The sequence below is a fragment of the Ursus maritimus genome, unplaced genomic scaffold, assembly GCF_017311325.1.
Source record: "Ursus maritimus isolate PB19 unplaced genomic scaffold, ASM1731132v1 scaffold_20, whole genome shotgun sequence".
Taxonomy (NCBI): domain Eukaryota; kingdom Metazoa; phylum Chordata; class Mammalia; order Carnivora; family Ursidae; genus Ursus; species Ursus maritimus.
The window spans coordinates 35,967,615-35,988,084 of NW_024424453.1; the positions used below are offsets into that span (position 1 = coordinate 35,967,615).

Sequence of the window (20,470 nt, forward strand, 5' to 3'; positions counted from 1 at the left end):
CGCCCCACAGGGCTATTTCACGTGACTCGCGCCGAGAATCCACATCCGGGCGTCTACTGCTCCCCGGTCCCGGGGGGGCGGAGTCATTAGTCTGCTAGTAGACCTGCCGGCGCTTGTTTGCTCAGAGTCGTTGGCTTTTAGAGGTGGAGCCGCTGCGGGATCTTTCAGGGTGGGTATTTTAGGCCATCCAAAGCTTCCTGTTACTTTAGTCTTGCACCTTCCCGTCTTTGAGATTGTACTCGTGCGCTCCCTCTTGTGAGAAGAATCTCCTTGATTGTCCGCTCAAGCAGTCGACCTGCTGCACGGAGGCATTTGGTAGGGCCATTAAAGCCAAAATAGGAAGCAAATTTTGGATTAACGGGATATTAGGGTATCTGAAATATTCAGCTCCAGGTTCTTTGTCTGGCTCCCTCTGGTTCTTTAACCCTCCGGAAATGGCACTGGCATCCATACAGCTACTGACCTAGAAGTCTGGGAAATTTTCCTTATTGATTTTTTTATTCTCCCTCAGCCTTTCCATGCTCTGTCAGTCACCCAGTCCTGTCAGTTCTACATTTTAAGTATTTTTTTCACGTCCAAACCCCACTATTTTCCAATACAGCCAAATACCTAATCTCTTTCTATGAACTCTGTACCAGTACCTGTTCTGACGGCAGACCCCACTCCCTTATGGTCTTCATAGTGATATTTTGACAAAGCAAATATGATTGAGTATGAAACTCTTATATGACTCCCCACTGCGTTTAAGATGGAGTTCAAACTCCTAAAGATGTTTGGTCTTTAAAGAGACCTATGGTTTCTAGTTTCACCTCTTCTGAATTTTCTTTCATTTCCTTGTAATTCATCTTGCTATTTTTGCCTGTGCCGTTTTGTCAAGAACAATATTTCCTCCCGCTGGGCCTGCTTAGTCTTCTTCATGCTGCAGGTCTCATTGGAGAGGTGAATTCTTCCAGAAAGCCTTATCTGTTCCCAAAGCCCCCTTAATACCCTGCTTTGTACATCCTAGTGCCATGCATGCACTTTTCCTTTGGTACCCCATATGGCATTGACTTGTCATTCATTGCCTATTTATTCAACTTGCATAAGGGCAGAAACTATATATGCCTGTTTATAGTTAAATATTCAACATCTATTTAGCAATTTTCTATTAGTAGATATTCACTGGGACAATAAAAGAATAAGTAAATGAAACCTAAGCAACTTCATCAACCTAAGCATCCTTATCGTTGTCTAGGCTTCACCTCACAGGTTCTTGGCTAGAGTGGAAGAGATTAGAACATCTATTTTTAGCCAACAACTTGTTCTCCCAGTGTTATGAGCCAGGTCATTTCCATTAGTCCTTAGTTTACTACTCTGGGCAGTGTGGCTTATATGTGCAGAAGCATCAAGAAGAAAGGATCAGGGCAGGCATGCTGTGCTGGCATGGCTGTAGGTGGCCTGTGGCTACTGCCTCCACTGCAGCTCAGGGTCTGGGGCCCGTGGTTTCAACAACCTCAACCGGCGGCAATAATCAACTCCGCTGTGCTGGTGTGGGTGGTGGCATCAGTCTCCACAGTTGGCTTGGGCGGCCCAGGCAGCAGTTAGGGGCCTTGGCCACGTTGGCACAGGTGCAGGGTGCGTTGGAGTTACTACTTGGTGCGCACGCCACCACAGGTCTGCCCTGGTGAGCCTGCATTGGCCTTACGACCGTGGCCCTGTGCGCATAGTCACACAGTCACGTGCCTACCACCATGACACCCTGGCCAGAAATAAAAAAACATTGCAAGGCATCTTAACCACGAAGTTGCAGTTCGTGCAAATCCGTTGAGGTGGTCCAAAAGACTTGCTAGGCTCACTTATCTAAGAATATGCAGAGGCTTGGGGTGCCTGGGTGGCTTAGTTGGTTAAGCCGAGGACTCTTGATTTTGACTCTGGTCACAATCTCAGGGTCCTGAGATAGAGCACCAGCCTCGGGCTTCATGCTGAGCGGGATGAACCTGCTTGGGATTCTTTCTCTCCTTCTGTCTCTGCCCACTCCCCACCCCACCCCCATTGCACTCTCCCTCTCTTAAAAAAAAAAACAACAACTATGCAGAGGCTTGTTTCAGAGCTGTATGTTTGGGATAACTGCCACCCTTTGAAAGCCACTGTGTTGTTCTGGATTCAGTTCCCATTGTGGATCTTCGTGTCTGTTGCTCTCCAGAATTTTAGCACAGGGGCAACACACTCAGAAGCAGGTTTTTCCGTTCAGGAACCACTTAGCTACTCATGGGGTCCTGTAGTTTCCTTACCTCACTGCACCACTTGGATTCTGCCTATCTCCTCTGGTATTCTCAGTTTATTAAAGTGGAGATTTTTGCTCTGCAAAAAATTGGAATGTCTCATTTTTAGAGGTATGTTGCATACTTTATTCGTGAGGCATCAGAGTTCATGATTCCAGCTGCTGTGACAGTACCTTCATTGACTGTCTTCTCCAGGTTATGCTCCAGCTTCATGGGCCTTTCACAGAACTTGCTGCTGTGTTCTCCTAGGTTTTGCCAACTTTGAATACTGGTGACCAAGTCACCAAATTCAGATATTCCTTATAAGGACATCTTTGCTGCCTTTTACACTAAGTTCATTTCAAGAAAATGACATGCTTTTCAGTAATTTCTAACCAATTGCAAGTGTCATTATCACAATATATTTAGGCTTAGAAATTCAGATGTGATTTAGTTTGTTTTTATTTAAAATCATGAATTGTGTGAAGTACTGTGGTTTAAGATATAATCCAAATATATGTGACAACACTTAAAATCTTTTAAGTGCTAGAAATGTATGTTTAATTGTATCCTAAAGGGGCGCCTGGGTGGTTCAGTCAGTTAAGTGTCTGCCTTTGGCTCAGGTCATGATCGCAGGGTCCTGGGACTGAGTCTCACATCAGGCTCCTTGCTCAGCGGGGAGCCTGCTTCTCCCTCTGCCTGCGATTCCCCTGGCTTGTGCATGTGCTCTCTCTCTGAATAAATAAATAAAATCTTCTAAAAAATTGTATCCTAAAAATACAAAAGTAGAATCAAAGTGGTTCTGCTTATAAAATTACTAGAGGTGCTAGAACCTTGAAAAACAGGATTAGATACTGGCTGATATCAAATTATACTGACCAATCTCATACATTAAAGTTTTATGAAGTAAAGGAATCCAGTGAGGTGATTCCAAAAATTTTGGAAGTATGGAGGATCAAAGACCCACTTGCACATCTGCTAAAGCTATGGTTTTCTTTTCAGAAAAATCCTGGGACTCATAACATGGGCGCCTTCGTTGATGTCCCCTCTTATCCCTCCTCAAGGCTTTCTGGTAATTCCTGTTAAGAAATCTTATTTAAATGGAACACACAATGATGATGAGTTAATATGTGATTTTTATAAAATGGACTTGAGATACATGCAATAGAGTAGTCCTTACAAGAAAGTACCTAAACGGTAGGTGATACTGCTTTCAACACTGTTGTGAAAGAATACAAAAAGGGTACATTCCTTTGTTTATGACTAAGGAAGTCTGGAGTGTAGCACAAAGTACTGCTAGAGCCCAAAGTGGAAAATCTTAAGCATTAAGTTTGTTTAGTTAAAGGAAAAAAATCAAAAGGGCAGCTACCTATTATGGAGGTGATTTTATAAACTTTATTTGGAAGGATTAAGTGCTCTAATGGGTTTCAACTGTGGTAGACGTTTAATATAGGAAAAATTAACAGGTAATATAAATTGTGGATCCAGTCGTTTGCTTGTTTGATTTGAAAAGATGATGAAACTAATTGCAGTTTGGTAAATTTATGGTTAAATTTGACAGTCATTTGAGAAGATTAAAAAAATAGTAGGAGAAAGGATGACAAATTAAATTTTTTAAAAATCTTTTTTATTGCTTGAGGCCAGAAGGTATGAATTAGAAAGTGAAAACAGGGCTGGCTTAATGAGCATGCGACCTACCCTCAGAAAGGCCTTGCACTTGGCTTAATGTTCTGCTCTTGCCATTTTGAAGTGCTTAATAATTTATATTTGAGCTTGTGATTTGTGAGTGAAGTCTGATAAGACAATGGAACATGCACGTGAACAAATGAGATAACGTGCAATATGTGTGTCCGTCTGTGTCTCTTGTTGCCTCATTGCCATATCGTGTTCAGGATGCTCACTAAATGGCTTCCATGATACACATACTTGGAACTCTGTGCCCAGAAGGGCTTCATACTTTGTTTAGTGCTCTGCTGCCATCTTGAAATTCCTTTAAAAAAAAAAAAAGATTTATTTATTTACTTGAGAGAAAGAGAGAGACGGGGAGAGGGGCAGAGGAAGAGGGAGAGAGAATCCCAAGCAGACACTGTGCTTAGGGCAGACCCTGACATGGGGTTTGATCTCATGACCCTGAGATCATGACCTGAACCAAAACTAAAAGTTGATGCTTAACAGACTGCACCACCCAGGAACCCCTGCCATCATGAAATTCTTAAAAAATTTTTAAAAATTTTAATTCCATTGTAGTTAACATATAGTGTTATATTAGTTTCAGGTGTACAGTATAGTGATTCAACAATTCTATACATTACTCAGTGTTCATCATGATAAGTGTACTCTTAATCCCCTTCACCTATTTCACCCATCCCCCCAGCCCCTACCTCCCCTCTGGTAACTGTTAATTTGTTCTCTATAGTTAAGAGTCTGTTTCTTTATTTCTTTTTGTCTTTTTTCATTTGTTTCTTAAATTCCACATATGATTGAAATCATATGGCATTTGTCTTTCTCTGACTAGCTTATTTCACTTAGCATCACACTCTGTAGATTCACCCATGTTGATGCAAATGGCAAAATTTCATTCTTTTTTTTATGGCTAAGTCATATTCCATTCTCTGTGTGTGTGTGTGTGTGTGTACTTATCTCTTTATCCCATCATCTATAGATGGACACTTGGATTGCTTCCATAATTTGACTATTGTAAATAATGCTGCAATAAACATAGGGATGCATATCAAATTAGTGTTTTTGTATTCCTGGGGAATTACTAGATCATATGGTAGTTCTATTTTTGATTTTTTGAGGAATTGCCATACTGTTTTCTTTTTTCTTTCTTTCTTTCTTTCTTTCTTTCTTTCTTTCTTTCTTCCTTTTTTTTTTTTTTTTAGAGATTTTATTTATATATTTGACAGAGAGTGAGAGAGAGCAAGTGAGCACAAGCAGAGGGAGCAGCAGAGGGAGAGGGAGATGTGGGGCTTGATTCCAGACCCCCTGGACCACGACCTGAACCAAAGGCAGACGATTAACCAACTGAGCCACCCATGCACACCTCTCCATACTGTTTTCCATAGTGGCTGTACCAGTATGCATTCCCACCAACAGTGCACAGGGGTTCCTTTTTCTCCACATCTTTGCCAAGACTTGTTGTTTCTTGAGTTTTTGATTTTAGCTGTCTGACTGGTATGAGGTGATATCTCATTGTGGTTTTGATTTGCATTTCGCTGATGATGAGTGATGTTGAGCATCTTTTCATGTGTCTATTGACCATGTGTATGTCTCCTTGGAGAAATGTCTGTTCGTGTCTTCTGCCCATTTTTTAATTGGGTTATTTGTGTTTTTTGGTATTGAGTTGTATACTTTCTTTATGTATTTTGGATACTAACCGTTTATCAGATATGTCATTTGCAAATATCGTCTCCCATTCAGTAGGTTGTCTTTTAGTTTTGTTGATTGTTTCCTTTGCTGTAAAGGAGATTTTATTTTGATGTAGTCCCAGTAGTTTATTTTTGCTTTTGTTTCCCTTGAGTCAGGAGACATGTCCAGAAATATATTGCTACAGCTCATGTCAGAGAAATTACCGCCTGTGTTCTCTCCTAGGATTTTTATGATCTCAGGTTTCACATGTAGGTCTTTAAGAATTTTAAGTTTATTTTTGTGTATGGTGTAAGAAAGTAGTCATTCTTTTGCATGTAGCTGTCCAGTTTTCCCAACATCATTTGTTGAAGAGACCTTTTCCTATTGCATATTCTTGCCTCCTTTGTCAAAGATTAATTAACCATATTATCATGGGTTTATTTCTGGGCTCTCTATTCTGTTCAAAATTCGTAATGATTTTATCTTTGAACTTGTATATTCACTTTGGGTCTCACTGTATGAAAATACTTCTTAGCCTCAAGAGACTTTAAAAAACCTAATCTGAGATTGATTATTACCAGACAGTTTTAAGAAACTAAAGTTGACTTTATGGAGCCAGTGAAGCCCCTTGGATATCAGCAAAACTATAACTGAAATTTAATATTTTTAAATGTGCATAAAATCACTATTCTTGCTGCACTTGTATAAATAACCAGGCCAGATTTAAAGAGACTAGACTTATTTCACAAACAAATTAGTGTTACTGTAATTGTTTTTGGTAAAAATGGGAGTGACTACAGGGAGAAAAATTATATGTCAATAGAAAACTATAGTGTGCCCATTACAGATTCTATTTCTGTTCATTGTCTTTGAGGTTTTGTTATTAACCTGTAAACTGTATTGGACCGTGAGTTCTTCTGGTTTTTCTAGTTTGAAGTCCTCTTATATCTGGCTACAACTCTTTAAACTCACATTTCCAATTTTGTCCTACACTTGTGACTTAGAATCACTGAAAACCAAACTGCCCTTTTCTCCATGCCCTAACCAGCTAAAGGGGGACAACTACATGTGGGTTGGAATAGCAGATTTTAGCTACTTATATGAACAAATCTGTATGTATGTATGTATGCATGTATGTATGCTTGTGAAAGTGTGAACTTACTCTTTCACCTGTACGGACAGCGAGGTTTTTCTGAATATTTAAGAGTTAAATCACTTTTGCTTATGTTTATTACTGTTTGAGGTTGAGCCTTTTTGAGGATTTTAAAAATATATACCAACAAAACTACTCTGAAAAGGAAAATTTGTAGACCATGTAACCTTCAAGTGTGTGCTATTTTTATCCCTGTATCTAACTCAAGTCAGAACCTTAAAAACAATTTGCTTTTGAAACTTGAAGTTCTTAAAATAGTGTGATATGATTGCTGCTGTTGTAGTCCCCAAGAGTTTTCTGTGTGAAATCTTGAATACACATGGAAAGGAGAACTTGTAATGTTAAGCAAAACAAAATAAAAAACAAAGGAAAACATGCAAAACTTCAGAGGTATCATCACAGCAGATCATATATGCACAGTCTTTATACCTATCTCTATGTAGGACACTTAAGACAGTTCACCAGAACACTCTGTCATCAGACATTAGAGCTGCAAACCAGAAAAATCCATCAGATGGAAACTGCCATCTTCATTCCACCATCTAAAGGTGCTTCCAGCTCAAATCTAGAAATGTTCTTCACTGACTGCTCTTTAGACTTAGAAACTCATTTATATACTAGTTTATAATTTACTCCAACTATAACCTGTTTCTCTTTTGATTCCAGAGAAATACCTCTTATTAAATACCTGAGTGCTCACACTATATAGAGCCCTACTTAGACGGAAACTCCTACCTGCAATACTGCCTCTTGAAATGAGACATCATCTTATTTATTCTGTCCTAAATAATCTTGACATTGTTCATTATTGTAAGATACAAATGCAATATTCAAATACTTATTTCCACCAATTCAAAAAGTTTTCTGAGATCTACTTCCAAAAGAAGACAATGAGTCCCCTATATTAAAACCTAGAGATTTGGTTTATTGGAAAAGATATCAATGAAAGATTGCAGTCAAACCTTATTAGAAGAGACCTTATCTACTACGAAATTTCTACAGTCACAAAAAAACAATCTATAGAATTTTTAGCCAGAGTTATATTAGAGAACCACATAGCCTTAGTTTATTTAGAACCACATAGCCTTAGATTATGAACAGGAATGAATATGTGTTTTTATTAATACATCATATTATGCCTATTTGGGGGAAATTGAAACCCAAATTAGATTCCCCCTACCCAAAATGCACATTGGCTTAGAAAAGTAAAATTTGAATCTGATTATAACCCATTTGATATTTTTAGTTGGTTAAGTTTGGGTGAATGGGCACCTTTAGCATTACTCTTGGTCACAATGTTGTTTGTTTTCATGGTCCTTTGAAGATCACAAACCAGGATTTCAATAGATTTTTCTGACCATTCAAGTTCATGTAATTTTTGTTCTCAAAAAGATCACCTGATGAGTCAGTAGCTGCTGACAAGCACTTAAGCCTTTGGCGATATTTTTTCAAGCACTTGGTATTATCCTGCTGTTAGTCATATTGTTAATATCCCTCATGCATTGTATTCTCTCAAGAGCCTTTAATGCTTGTTACGATTTCCCCAAAATGCCTAAATAAAACTTAAGCTTTCTTCATGTTAGTGTTACCTTTCAGCTTCCTAGACAATCAGCTACAAACAAGTAAGCTTAGCGGTTCTACTCTAAAAAAAAATGTAAGTTTTTAGTAACCAATCACACACACACACAAAGTACCCCCCTCATTCATGCTTAATGAATTGAGTTGTAACTTCTGAAAGTTGAGCTTAAAAACACTTTTAGTTTGAAGTCTGCTGATGCACAGTTTGTCTCTTGCTCGGTAAAATATTCATATCAAGTAAAGCACACTGCATTTTCTTGTAACAATGCATTGTGAGTCGTCTGAAATGCTGTGCTCAGATTCCCTATCAGTACATCTTTAACTAGGTATGCAGGGGGTTGATAGCCCTCGGAAGCCATGCTTTTCATTCCAACCACAACTTGCTTCAAACACAGAATGGCAATGGTGTTCTATGAAACATGAATGAAGAACGTAATAATTTTCTAACAACTTACACTAAAAATGATGACATAGAAGGAAAAAGACAGGACAAACCCATAATTCCTTTTCTTTTCAGTCCATCCCATTAGTAAGCTGAAGGTGGAAAGCGTTGGTAGAATACGTACATATAAAGAACTAAAAACAGTTTAGTCTTGTGCAGCTTTTCTACTGTTCTGGTAAGAATGAAATACATATGCATGCTAGAGCTATGAGATATGAATTATGTGATTTTGGTGATTGTGCACATTCAAGTTAAATGCTGTTATGTTTGCATTTAAAACTAGCATTGTACAATATAAAGATGAATGGTACAATTCATGCTAATGTTTGAAATTTAAAATTCGCTTTTACTTAGAATGACATTAAATGTCAAATGAATAAAACACAATGATGAATTGAGAGAGATCTATAGAAGAAAGGAAAAGCTTTATATTCCAGTACTTTTAATGCCACATTTGTCTTGCACTTTGAACAAGGAGCCTCACATTTTCATTTTGCATTGGTCCATACAAATTATGTAGCTGGTCTTGAGCAAAGTCTTGAAGGTTCTGACTTTGGGAGGTGCCTTGCCCCTTCTTATTTTGAGAATGGTCAAACTTTAGATTAAGTCTTTTTTTTATAGGGCCTTGAAAAATAGAAATGGCTGAGTTTGGGGGCCTCTGATCTACCAAAGAGGGAAAATATCACCAGAGTAGAAGCATGGGTAACTTTTGTTAATTTCAGAGTGACTTTGGGCTTAGTTCTTCTTTTTCTATGTGTAAAGTTAATTATTTGAGATCGAGATCTTTCTTTCTTTCTCTTTCTCTCTTTCCATCTTTCTTTCTTTCTTTTTTAATGTAGGCATTTATTGCCATAAACGTTCCTCTTAGCACTGCTTTTGTTGAATCCCATAAGTTTTGGTATGTTGTATTTCCATTATTGTGTGTTTCAAGATATTTTTTGATGTTCCTTTTTTTAAAAGATTTTTAATTTTTTAATTTTTTGTTTTTAAGTAATCTCTACACCCAACATGGGACTCGAACTTCCAACCCCGATATCAAGGGTCACATGTTCTACCAACTGAGCCAGACTGGTGCCCTGATTTCCCTTTTGGGTTCATTTTTGACCCATTGGTTGTTCAGGTATTCATTAATTTTTACATACTTGTGAATTTTCCAGTTTTCCTCCTATTATTGATTTCTAGTTTCATACCATTGTGGTTGGATGAGATATTTGGTATGATTTCAGTCTTTGTAAATTTGCTAAGACTTGATTTATGACCTAAGAAATGGTCTATTCTAGAGAATTTTCCATATGTTCTTGAGAAAAATGTATGTTCTGCTGCTGTTGGATGTTCTGTGTATGTCTGTTAGGTCCATTTGATCAAAGTATAGTTTAAGTTCTGTGTTTCCTTATTGATTTTCTATCTGGATTTTCATCCATTGTTGAAAGTGTGGTATTAATTTCCCCTCCTATTATTTTATTGTTGCCTATTACTCCCTTCAAAGTATTAGTATTGGCTGAATATATTTAGGTTTTCCAATGTTGGATACATGTATATTTGCAATTGTTATGTCCTCTTAATGAATTGATACCTTTTTCATTATATAATGACCTTTTGGTCTCTTGTTTTTGCCTAAAGTCTATTTTGTCTGAATTAAGCATAGATACCATCACTTTCTTTTGGTTTTCATTTGTGTGGAATATATTTTTTCTATCCCTTCGCTTTGTCATGTATGCAAATTCCACCTTCTTAAAATATGTTTAATGGGATTATGATTGGCTAGAATTATCTAGAGCTTCCTGATTTTTATTTTCACTAATGTTGATATAATTTTAAAAATCCATAGTAGAAGCACACTTGAAACAATTTGAGACATGTAGTAATTGTCACAATAGAAAGTGGTTATTTCCCTTATCTCTTTTCTGAAATATGTTATTCCTTCACATATTGGCAATAGCTTACAGTTTGAGTGTTTGTGTTCTTTCCAAATTCTTATGTTTGAAATCCTAATGCCCAATGGGATCGTGATAGGAGGTGGGGCCTTTGGGAGGTATTTAGGTCATGAAGGCAGAATCCTCATGAATGGGATTAATGCTCTTATAAAAGAGATCCCACAGAGCTCCCTAGCCCCTTCCATCATGTGAGGACACAGGGAAAAGTTACTGCCTGTGAACCAGGGAGCCCTCACTAAAAACCGAATCTGCAAGCACCATGATCCTGGACTTCGTAGCCTCTAGAACTGGGAGAAGTAAAATTCTGTTGTTTATAAGCCACCAGGACAGTGATATTTTGTTATAGCAGCCAAAACAGACCAGCACATTTATTAAGTGAGATAATTTATAGCACATTGATAGTATTCTATAAATAAAGAGAAAAAGGTATACATAGGACTTAATTTGGGAAAACAAGGTACACACCTGTGTAAATTTATGTAACAATTATGTAATTAAAATGCTAATGACTGAGATAATAAAGAAATGAGTATTGATAAATGGAACTTAGAAAATGGATGTTGGGGGGCGCCTGGCTGGCACAGTGGTTAAGCGTCTGCCTTCGGCTCACGGCGTGATCCCGGAGTTCTGGGATCGAGCCCCACATCAGGCTCCTCCGCTATGAGCCTGCTTCTTCCTCTCCCACTCCCCCTGCTTGTGTTCCCTCTCTCGCTGGCTGTCTTTATCTCTGTCAAATAAATAAATAAATAAAATCTTGAAAAGAAAAGAAAGAAAAGAAAAGAAAAGAAAAAAAAAAAAAGAAAAGAAAAGAAAAGAAAAGAAAAGAAAGGAAAATGGATGTTGGGGCACCTGGATGACTCATTTGGTTGAACATCAACTCTTGGTTTTGGCTAGGGTCATGATCTCCAGGTCCTGGGATCAAGCCCTGCTTTGGGCTCTGCACTAAGCTGGGGCTCTGCTTGAGATTCTTTTTTCCCTCCCTCTCTCTCTGCTTTTCCCCCTGCTTGTGTTCGCTCTCTAAAATAAATAAAATCTTTTAAAAAAGAAAATGAATGTTATTAGTTGAAGAAATTGGAAGAATGGAGTGACTTTAATAAAAATTTCATTCATTCACAGAACACTTTTTTTTTTTTTTCAAGAGTGAGAGAGTGGCAGGGTGGCGGTGAGGGGCAGAGAGAGAATTTTAAGAGGCTTCATGCTGGGCATGGAGCCCGAGGCAGGGCTTGATCTCAGGACCCTGAGATCATGACCCAAGCCAAAATCAAGAGTTGGATGCTTAACTGACTGTGCCACCCAGGTGCCTTATAGAACAAATGTATTTTTAAACACTAAGGTAGAGACTCTGTTGGCTACCTGATATCCCTTCTTCTCTGTTAATAATAGAACCACTATATTATTGGAATAGCAATGTGTACAGTTATAATGAACATTTCAAATCTCCCTTTTACAATATCTAATATGAGTAGAAGTCCTTGTATAAGGAACTATGTAAGTTTCATGACATATTTTCTTAAGCTTCTAGCTTAAGAAGAGTCTAAATCCTAAACCAGATATAGCAGAAATGGTTTCATCTTTCATATCACATTATATCATGCCTTAATTACTTATTTCAATGTCTCTCTTTCCTCAAATGTGTAAGCTCTATGATGACAGGGGCTGTGTCTGTCTTGTTTTATATTGGATCCCAGAAGAGGCACAGAAAAAAATCTTTGCTGCGTGAATGAATGAATGAAGCAATGACTGAACTTTGCGTTGAGAAGGATTCTGAGTTAGTGTTGTACTCAGGGGAAATAATGTCATTGTCAATTTGTTATGAATGTCATAGGCATACCATAGGGGAGGAAGTACACACCTGCCAGACATGTGTCATTTTCTTTTTTTGTTTTGTTTTTGTTTTTTGTTTTAAATTAATAAACTTTAACTTTTAGAGCAATTTTAGGGTCATGGCAAAATTGAACAGAAAGTACGGAGTTCCCATATCCCTCTTGTCCCCACACATGCACAGCCCCTACCATTATCAACATCCTGCCCCAGAGTGGTACATTTGTTACAACAGATGAATTCTACATTGATATGTTATTATTACTCAAAGTTCATAGTTTAAATTAGGGTTCACCTTTGGTGTTATATGTTTTATGGGTTTTTAAAAATTAAAATTCAATTAATCAACATATAATATATTATCAGTTTCAGAGGTAGAGTTCAGTGTTTCATCAGTCATATAATACCCACTGCTCATTACGTCCCATGCCCTTCTTAATGTCCATCACCCAGTTACCCCATCCCCCATCCCCCTCCTGTCCAGCAACCCTCAGTTTGTTTCCTATGATTAAGAGTCTCTTATGGTTTGTCTCCCTCTCTGATTTCATCTTGTTTTATTTTTCCTCCCTTCCCCTATTATCCTCTGCTTTGTTTCTTAAATTCCACATATGAGTGAGATCATATGATAATTATTTTTCTCTGATTGACATTTTGTTTAGCATAATACCTGCTAGTTCCATCCATGGTGTTGCAAATGGCAAGATTTCATTTTTTTGATGGCTGAGTAGTATTCCATTGTGGGTATATCCATTCATCTGTCCATAGACATTTGGGCATCTGGGCTCTTTTCATAGTTTGGCTATTGCGGACATTGCTGCTATAGCAGGTGCCCCTTCCGATCACTATATTTATATCTTTGGGGTAAATACCTAGTAGTGCAATTGCTGGGTCATAGGGTAGCTCTATTTTCAACTTTTTGGGGAACCTCCATAATGTTTTCCAGAATAGCTGCACCAGCTTGCATTCCCACCAACAGTGTAAGAGGATTCCCCTTTCTCCAAATCCTCGCAACATCTGTCCTTTTCTGACTTGTTAATTTTAGCCATTCTGACAGGTGTGAGGTGATATCTCATTTTTTTTTAATTTGTATTTTCCTGATGCCAAGTTATGTTGAGCATTTTATCATGTGTATGTTGGCCATTTGTATGTCTTCTTTGGAGAATGTCTGTTCAAGATGTGTCATTTTCATTAAAGCTTTATGTTATAAACACAAATCACTAATGTTATGCTATTTTATGGATAAGTTTGCTTTTGTGTTATGTGTTGACGTAATGAACTAGGAAGCACTTACAGATCAGTAAACCAGTTATAAATATTAAAGGAATAATAAGAATGTTGAAGTTGAATTAAACTTAATTTGTTTTGTTCAGTATCCTTTAAGTTATAGATTTTGGAAGTTATGTGATTTATTGAAAGTCTCACAGTTTCTTGAAGTGATTTCTTCTATTCCCATATTGTTGGGGAACAATATGTTCCTGCCTCAACTTATTAACCACCTCACCTACTTTAACCCCCATTACAGAGCTATATGGCTAATTGTTCTAGTGCAAAGGAGGGATAAAAACAACAGAATCAGAAAGAGTATTTTAAAATTGCATGAAAAGTCCTGAAACTCTGAAACTTCAGTTGCTACCTTCTTCCCCTACCCTCTAATCCAATTTTTAAGTGAAATTAAACAGAGATCAAAACTCTGATACAGTTTTTCCTGTCATTAAAAAAAATTTTTTCTGAATCATACACACTCAACTCTATTCATTTTGACTAGAAGCATGTTTATTCAACATTCATTTCTATTATATAAATATTCTCAAGTGTCTACATTTGACACTCTATTTTGACACACTTGTGTTTATCCTTGGAAATCTTAATTATATTTGATGTTATTTTATAATTGCTTTCACAACAATTTTCTTCAAATAAATAGGTTCTTTCTTAGGTCTACAAGGTCTGAAAGTCTAGACTGGCAATGTGCGCTGAGAGAAGGTAAGTTTTGCTTTAAGATGGCACTAGGTATTAGAGCAAAAATGGGCTGATAACTAAGAAAGAGGCCAATGGTGAAGGAGGTACAACAATTAGAATGTGGTTCCTACAATAGTCAAGAGATGTCCACATACTTGTAAAACTCCAAACTAATTATTTCTTAGATATCTATGGCAGTGCTATAATATTAGCATGTCTAGTTACATAGGAAATATATCAGCTTCTTGTGCAATCTGAAACAATAGGAGACCATTCTAATTCACTATTTTTTCTAGCCAGCATTCTTATCTTTTAAATATTATTTTGCTCAAATAGAAATGCAGTGTTTATTAATAGCATCAATTTTTGATCATGATTTAATATGGAGTTATAATAAAAATAAAATATGGTTAAGTCTAGGCACTTGTAGATTTTACTAGTAAATTGCCTCAGTTGCAGAACATTAAATAGTGAATTATTCCATCTGACAGTGGTTGGCTAACGTTGCCAGATTGGGAGAATGGAAATGTGCACTGAGGGAAGATAAATTTACTTTACCTAAGAGACAGATTAGGATAGTCAGATATTCAAACTCCTTCAGTGAGGAACTTGGTAAAAACAGCGGTGCAGGTCTTATCCTCCCTCAACAAGCCCAGGCCTTTCTCATCTGTATTTGTTCTCGAAGTGATTCTGATGCTCATCAGACTTTCATGTGCACATAAATCACCTGGCCATCTTGTGAAAATGCAGATTCTGATTCACTAGATGTAGGGCTGGGCCTGAGATTCTGTATTTCTAACGAGCTCCCAGGTATTGCCGATGCTGCTGGTCAATGGAGCACATTTTGAGTAGCAAAACCCTAAGACAGTGATTCTCAAACTTGGTGTACCTGTAATCATGTGGGGACTTTTAAAATTACTATCTAGTACCCATCCCCAGATATCTTGATTTGGTAAGTACATAGATGGAGTGAAGCTTAGGCACTAGGGATTTTTAAAAGCTTCTAAGTGGTTCTAACATACAGCCAAGTCTGAGAACCACTGCTATAAATGACCAGTTCTACAACTGGTCTCCTTTGGCCACCTGTCCCCTCTTGATCACTTAGGTCCTAATCTCCTTTCTGGAGAGTGATCTACCTTTTCTATCTCTGTCTGGGAACAGATCTATTCCATTTGAAAGTAAGTATAAGAAGACACAGCGCTCCTACTGCTAAAAACCTTACATAACTTTCCTTGGAATAAAGGATATTCTCTTCCATAGTCTAAGTACAATGATCAAAATCAGAAAATTTTGCATTGATACAACACTATTTTCCAGCCTACAATCTATTCAAATTTCATCAATTGTTGCAATAATGTTTTTTATAACTATATATTTTTTCCTCGGGTCCATGATCTATGCTAGAATTACTTTGTTAGTTTGTTCCTCAAAATCCAGTTTGATTCTAACTCCTTTGCTATGCCATATGCTAGGACAGGTTGGCTGGGTGCAATTCCCTTTAGTTAATCGTCTTTTGCCTTTTAAAATATAGCTTTATCTGTGTTAGTATGCCTTCTTGCCATCAAGGCCTTCACATATAAAAAGGCCCCAAATAAACTTGCTTTAACTTCCATTTCAGCCTACATTTTCTCCTGTAATAACTGTCTTGGATTGCAGACATGACACTTCAGCCAGCGCTGTGAAATAGATGGGTCTCACCTATCGGCTTTCCAGGTAGGCCATCTTAAAAAAGGTAAACCACTGGACACCAAAAACATGATCCATAAAAGAAAAAATTGATAAACTGTACCTCATGAAAATGAAAAAAATTTTGCTCTGTGCAAGGTCCTGTTAAGAGGATAAAAAGACACGTTACTGACTGGGAGAGAATGTTTGCAAACCACCTATAGGGGGCGGAATAACGGGTACTTAAAAATATCAAGTCCAATCCCTGGAACTTGTAAATGTTATTTGGAAAAAAGGTCTTTTTTTTTTCCTTTAAAACATTTATTAGGGGTGCCTGGGTGGCTCAGTCGGTTTAGCACCTGCCTTTGGCTCAGGTCATGATCCTGGGGTCCTGGGATTGAATCCTGAACCTGGCACCCTGCCCAGCGGGGAGTCTGCTTCTCCCTCTCCCCCAACTCTCACCCCTGCTCATGCCCTCACTCACACACACTCTCTCTCTCAAATGAATAAATAAAAAACCTTTAAAAAACTTTCATTAATTAATGTTTTCAAATACATAGAATATGACAAGAAAAGGGGTAATTTCCTTGCCTAATTACATCTAATTAATTAGATGTAATTAAGCTAAAGATTTTGAGATAAGGAGATTATTTTTGGTTACCCAGTGGGCCCTTAATGCCATCACAAGAATCCTTGTAAACGAAAGGCAGACTGCGATTTGACAAGTACACAGAGAAAGGAAGATGATGTAAAGACAGAAGTAGAGAGTGGAGTGGTGCAGACACAGGCAAACACACAGAGGAGGAGGAGATGTGAAGATTGAGCAGAGAGAGAGAGAGAACGGTGACCGTAAGTTTAGGAGTGCTGGCAGCCACTAGAAGCTGGAAGAGGCAAAGAAAGGCTTTTCTTCTAGAGGTAATGCCCTGCCGATACCCTGCCGATACCCTGATTTTGGACTTCTAGCTTCTAGAACTGGGGGAAAATACATTTCTCTTGTTTTAAAACAACCCCTTTGTGGTGATGTGTTATAGCAGATGTAGGAGAACAATACAACACCTATCCAACAAAGGGCTACATCTCGCATGTATAAAGAATTTCGAAACTCAGCAGTAAAAAAACCCACCTAATCAGAAAATAAGCAAAAGACACGCACAATTTATTTCACTGAAGATGATAAACAAATGGTAGGAAAGCACATGAAAAGATGTTTAACAGGATTAGCCATCAAGGAAATGCAAGTTAAGACCACAATGAGATTTCAACTTATACACCTATCAGAATGACTAAAATTAAAAAAAAAAAATGACAACACTAAATTCTGGTGAGGATGTGGAGAAACTGGATCATTTATACATTGCTGGTGGGAATGTAAAACAATATAGTCACTCTGGAAAAAAGTTAGGTAGGTTCTTAAAAAACGAAATATGTGATTATCATATAATCCTGCAATTGTGCTCTTGGGCGTTTTCCCCCAGAGAAATGAAAACTTATGTTTACACAAAAACTTGTACATAAATACTCATAGAAGCTTTATTTGTAGTAGCCCAAATCTGGAATTATTGCAGATGGTTCTTCAAAAGGTGAATGGTTAAACAAATTGTGGTACATCCATACCAAGGGTAACAAATAAAAAGGAATGTTGATACATGCAACAATTCCGATGAATCTCCAAAGAATTATGTTGAGTGGAAAAAGTAATCCCAAAAGGTTACATACTGTATGATTCCATCTATGTAACAGTTTTGAAATAACAAAATTTTAAAAATGAAAGGCAGGTTAGTGATTGTCACTGAACAGAAGTAGGGGTAGGGAGGGCTGGGAAGAAGGTGAGTATGCTTATGAAAGTGCAACATGAAGGACACTTGAGGTTTTTTTTTTTTCTAACCGTTAAAAAGTAAATAAGAGCTGTATTGAGTTATGATTTACACCCACTTAAAGTGTACAAATCAATCGTTTTTAGTATATTCACAGATACTTGCAACCATTGTCACAATCAAATTGAGGGTATTTTCATCACTCCAAAAAGAAACCCTGATAACTACTAGAAGTCATTCCCCATTTCTCCCCAGTCCCCTCCCTCAGCCCCAGGCAATCCCTAATCTATTTTCTGTTTCTATATGTTTGCCTATTTTGCGTATTTCATGTAAATGGAATCATATCACATAGGGTCTTTTGTGACTAGCTTCTTCCACTTAGCAGCACAATTTCAAGATTCACCTATGATGTAGCACATATGCATTCTTCATTCCTTTTTATTGCTGAATAATATGCTGTTGTATAGATATGCCACATTTATTTATCCATTCATATGTTGGATTTAGGTCTTTACTGCTTTTTGGCTATTATGAATAATTCTGTTATGAACACTTGTGTAAAATTTTTTGTGTGGGCATATTGTTTCTATTCTCTTGGAAATACACCCAAGAGTATAATTGCTGGGTCATATGGTAACTTCACATTTACACATTTGAGGAACTGCCAGCCTGTTTTCTGAAGCAGCTTCACCATTTGACATTCCTGCTAGCAGAATGTGAGGGTTCAGATTTATCTACATCCTCATGAAACTTGTTATTATCTTTCTCTTTGATTCCAGCCATCCTAGTGGGTGTGACGTGGTATCTCATTTATTTTAATTTGGATTTCTCTGATGTGCTAATGATATTGAGCATTTTTCCATGTGTTTATTGGCCACTTGTATGTCTTCTTTAGAGAAATGTCTATTGAGATCATTTGTCCATTGTAAAAATTGGGTTATTTGTCTCTATTATTGAGTCGTAAGAGTTTTTTAAGTTCTCTATATATTTTAGAAAAAAAATCTTTTTATCAGATACATGATTTATAAAATGTCCTCTCACTATGTAGGTTGTCTTCTCACTTTCTTGATGGTATACATTGAAGTATAAACATTTTTAATTTTGATAAAGTCCAATTTATCTCTCTTTTTTTTGCTGTTGTTTGTGTTTTTGTTGTCATATCTAAGAAATCATTACCCCATTCAGAGTCACAAAGATTTATACCAATGTTTTCTTCTAAGAGTTTTATAGTTTTAGTTCTTATGTTTAGGGCCCTGTAGTTTATCTTGACTGTGGTGGATACATAAACCTACACAGGTAATAATACAGAATTTAACACACATACACACACAGCAGATGAGTACAAGTAAAACCGCAGGAATCCTAATAAGGTTGGTGGATTGTATCAATGTCAATATCTTGGGTGTGATATTATACTACAGTATTATAAAATGTTACCATTAGGGTAAATTAAGCAAAGTATACAAGGGATCTTTGTATCATTTCTTAGAACTACAAGTGAATCTAAAACTATCTCAATAAGGTGCCTGGGTGGCTCAGTCAGTTATGCAACTGCCTTCATCTCAGGTCATGATCTCAGGGTCCTGGGATCGAGCCCCGCATTTGATTCCCAGGGAGCCTGCTTCTCCCTCTCCTGCTTGTGTGCTCTCTCTGTCAAATAAATAAATAAAATCATTAAAAATATAAAATTATCTCAATAAAACTTTCAATTAAAAATAATAATAATCTTTAGAAATTGGCATTTTCCCTTTTTTGATTTTTTTTTGTCTCGATAAAAGGGCAACATAATAACAAGGATTGCCAAGCGAATTAAGAGCATTATGTGGGTATGGGTAATTCTTGTCTTTAAAAATATGCAATAGGCATGTGATAGTTCTAGTGTTAATTTTACATACATTCCTGTTTCAACATGTAGTACTGATTTTGATTTTCACCAAATACCTAATGATAATGGCATAGATAAGTGAAATTTGCTGAGCAGAAATAATTTTAAGTGGCAACACTTTTTTAAAAGTATCTATATGTCGGAATATATCATACTTAACACAAGTAAATAAAAGCACAGGTTATATAATTACCTCTTAAAATTTTTAAATCAGATATTCTCTGAAAATTTTATTTTTGCTAAGCTTTAATCTTTTTTTTTTTTTTAAGGAACAACTGTTAATGGGCAATTAGCTGCTTTACTGAATATGAGAAAAATCATTATGTGCCATATTAATGCAAATTACTCTAAGTACAAGGCAAATGGACATAGTAATCCTTTGTGGTTTTATTCTTCTTTGGAAGAGGTTGGGAGAATATTGGCTTGAATTCTATCATTCTGTCTACTTACCTTTGTGTTCTTAAAAATACTGTTCATAAAACTTCTTGCTGACAAGTTAAGCTGAGCATTAAATGGAATGTTAATGGTAAATTATTTGTAAACGTCTTTCTTAAGGTTTTTTCTTTTTTCTTTTTTAAAAAGATTTTATCCATTTATTTGACAGAGAGCAAGAGCGGGAAGGAAACAC

The 20,470-nt window shown here is 36.9% G+C and overlaps 1 long non-coding RNA gene and 1 pseudogene across 1 annotated transcript; both read left to right on the forward strand.

The window, feature by feature from the left end:
• Positions 1 to 79: 79 nt before the first annotated feature.
• Positions 80 to 20,468, forward strand: LOC103679656. The gene is made up of 5 exons (XR_005836587.1): positions 80 to 169; positions 3,243 to 3,312; positions 14,456 to 14,502; positions 16,135 to 16,191; positions 20,447 to 20,468. It is a non-coding gene; the product is annotated as an uncharacterized LOC103679656 (long non-coding RNA).
• On the forward strand, positions 1,170 to 2,613 carry LOC103679645 (annotated as a pseudogene).
• Positions 20,469 to 20,470: the final 2 nt, after the last annotated feature.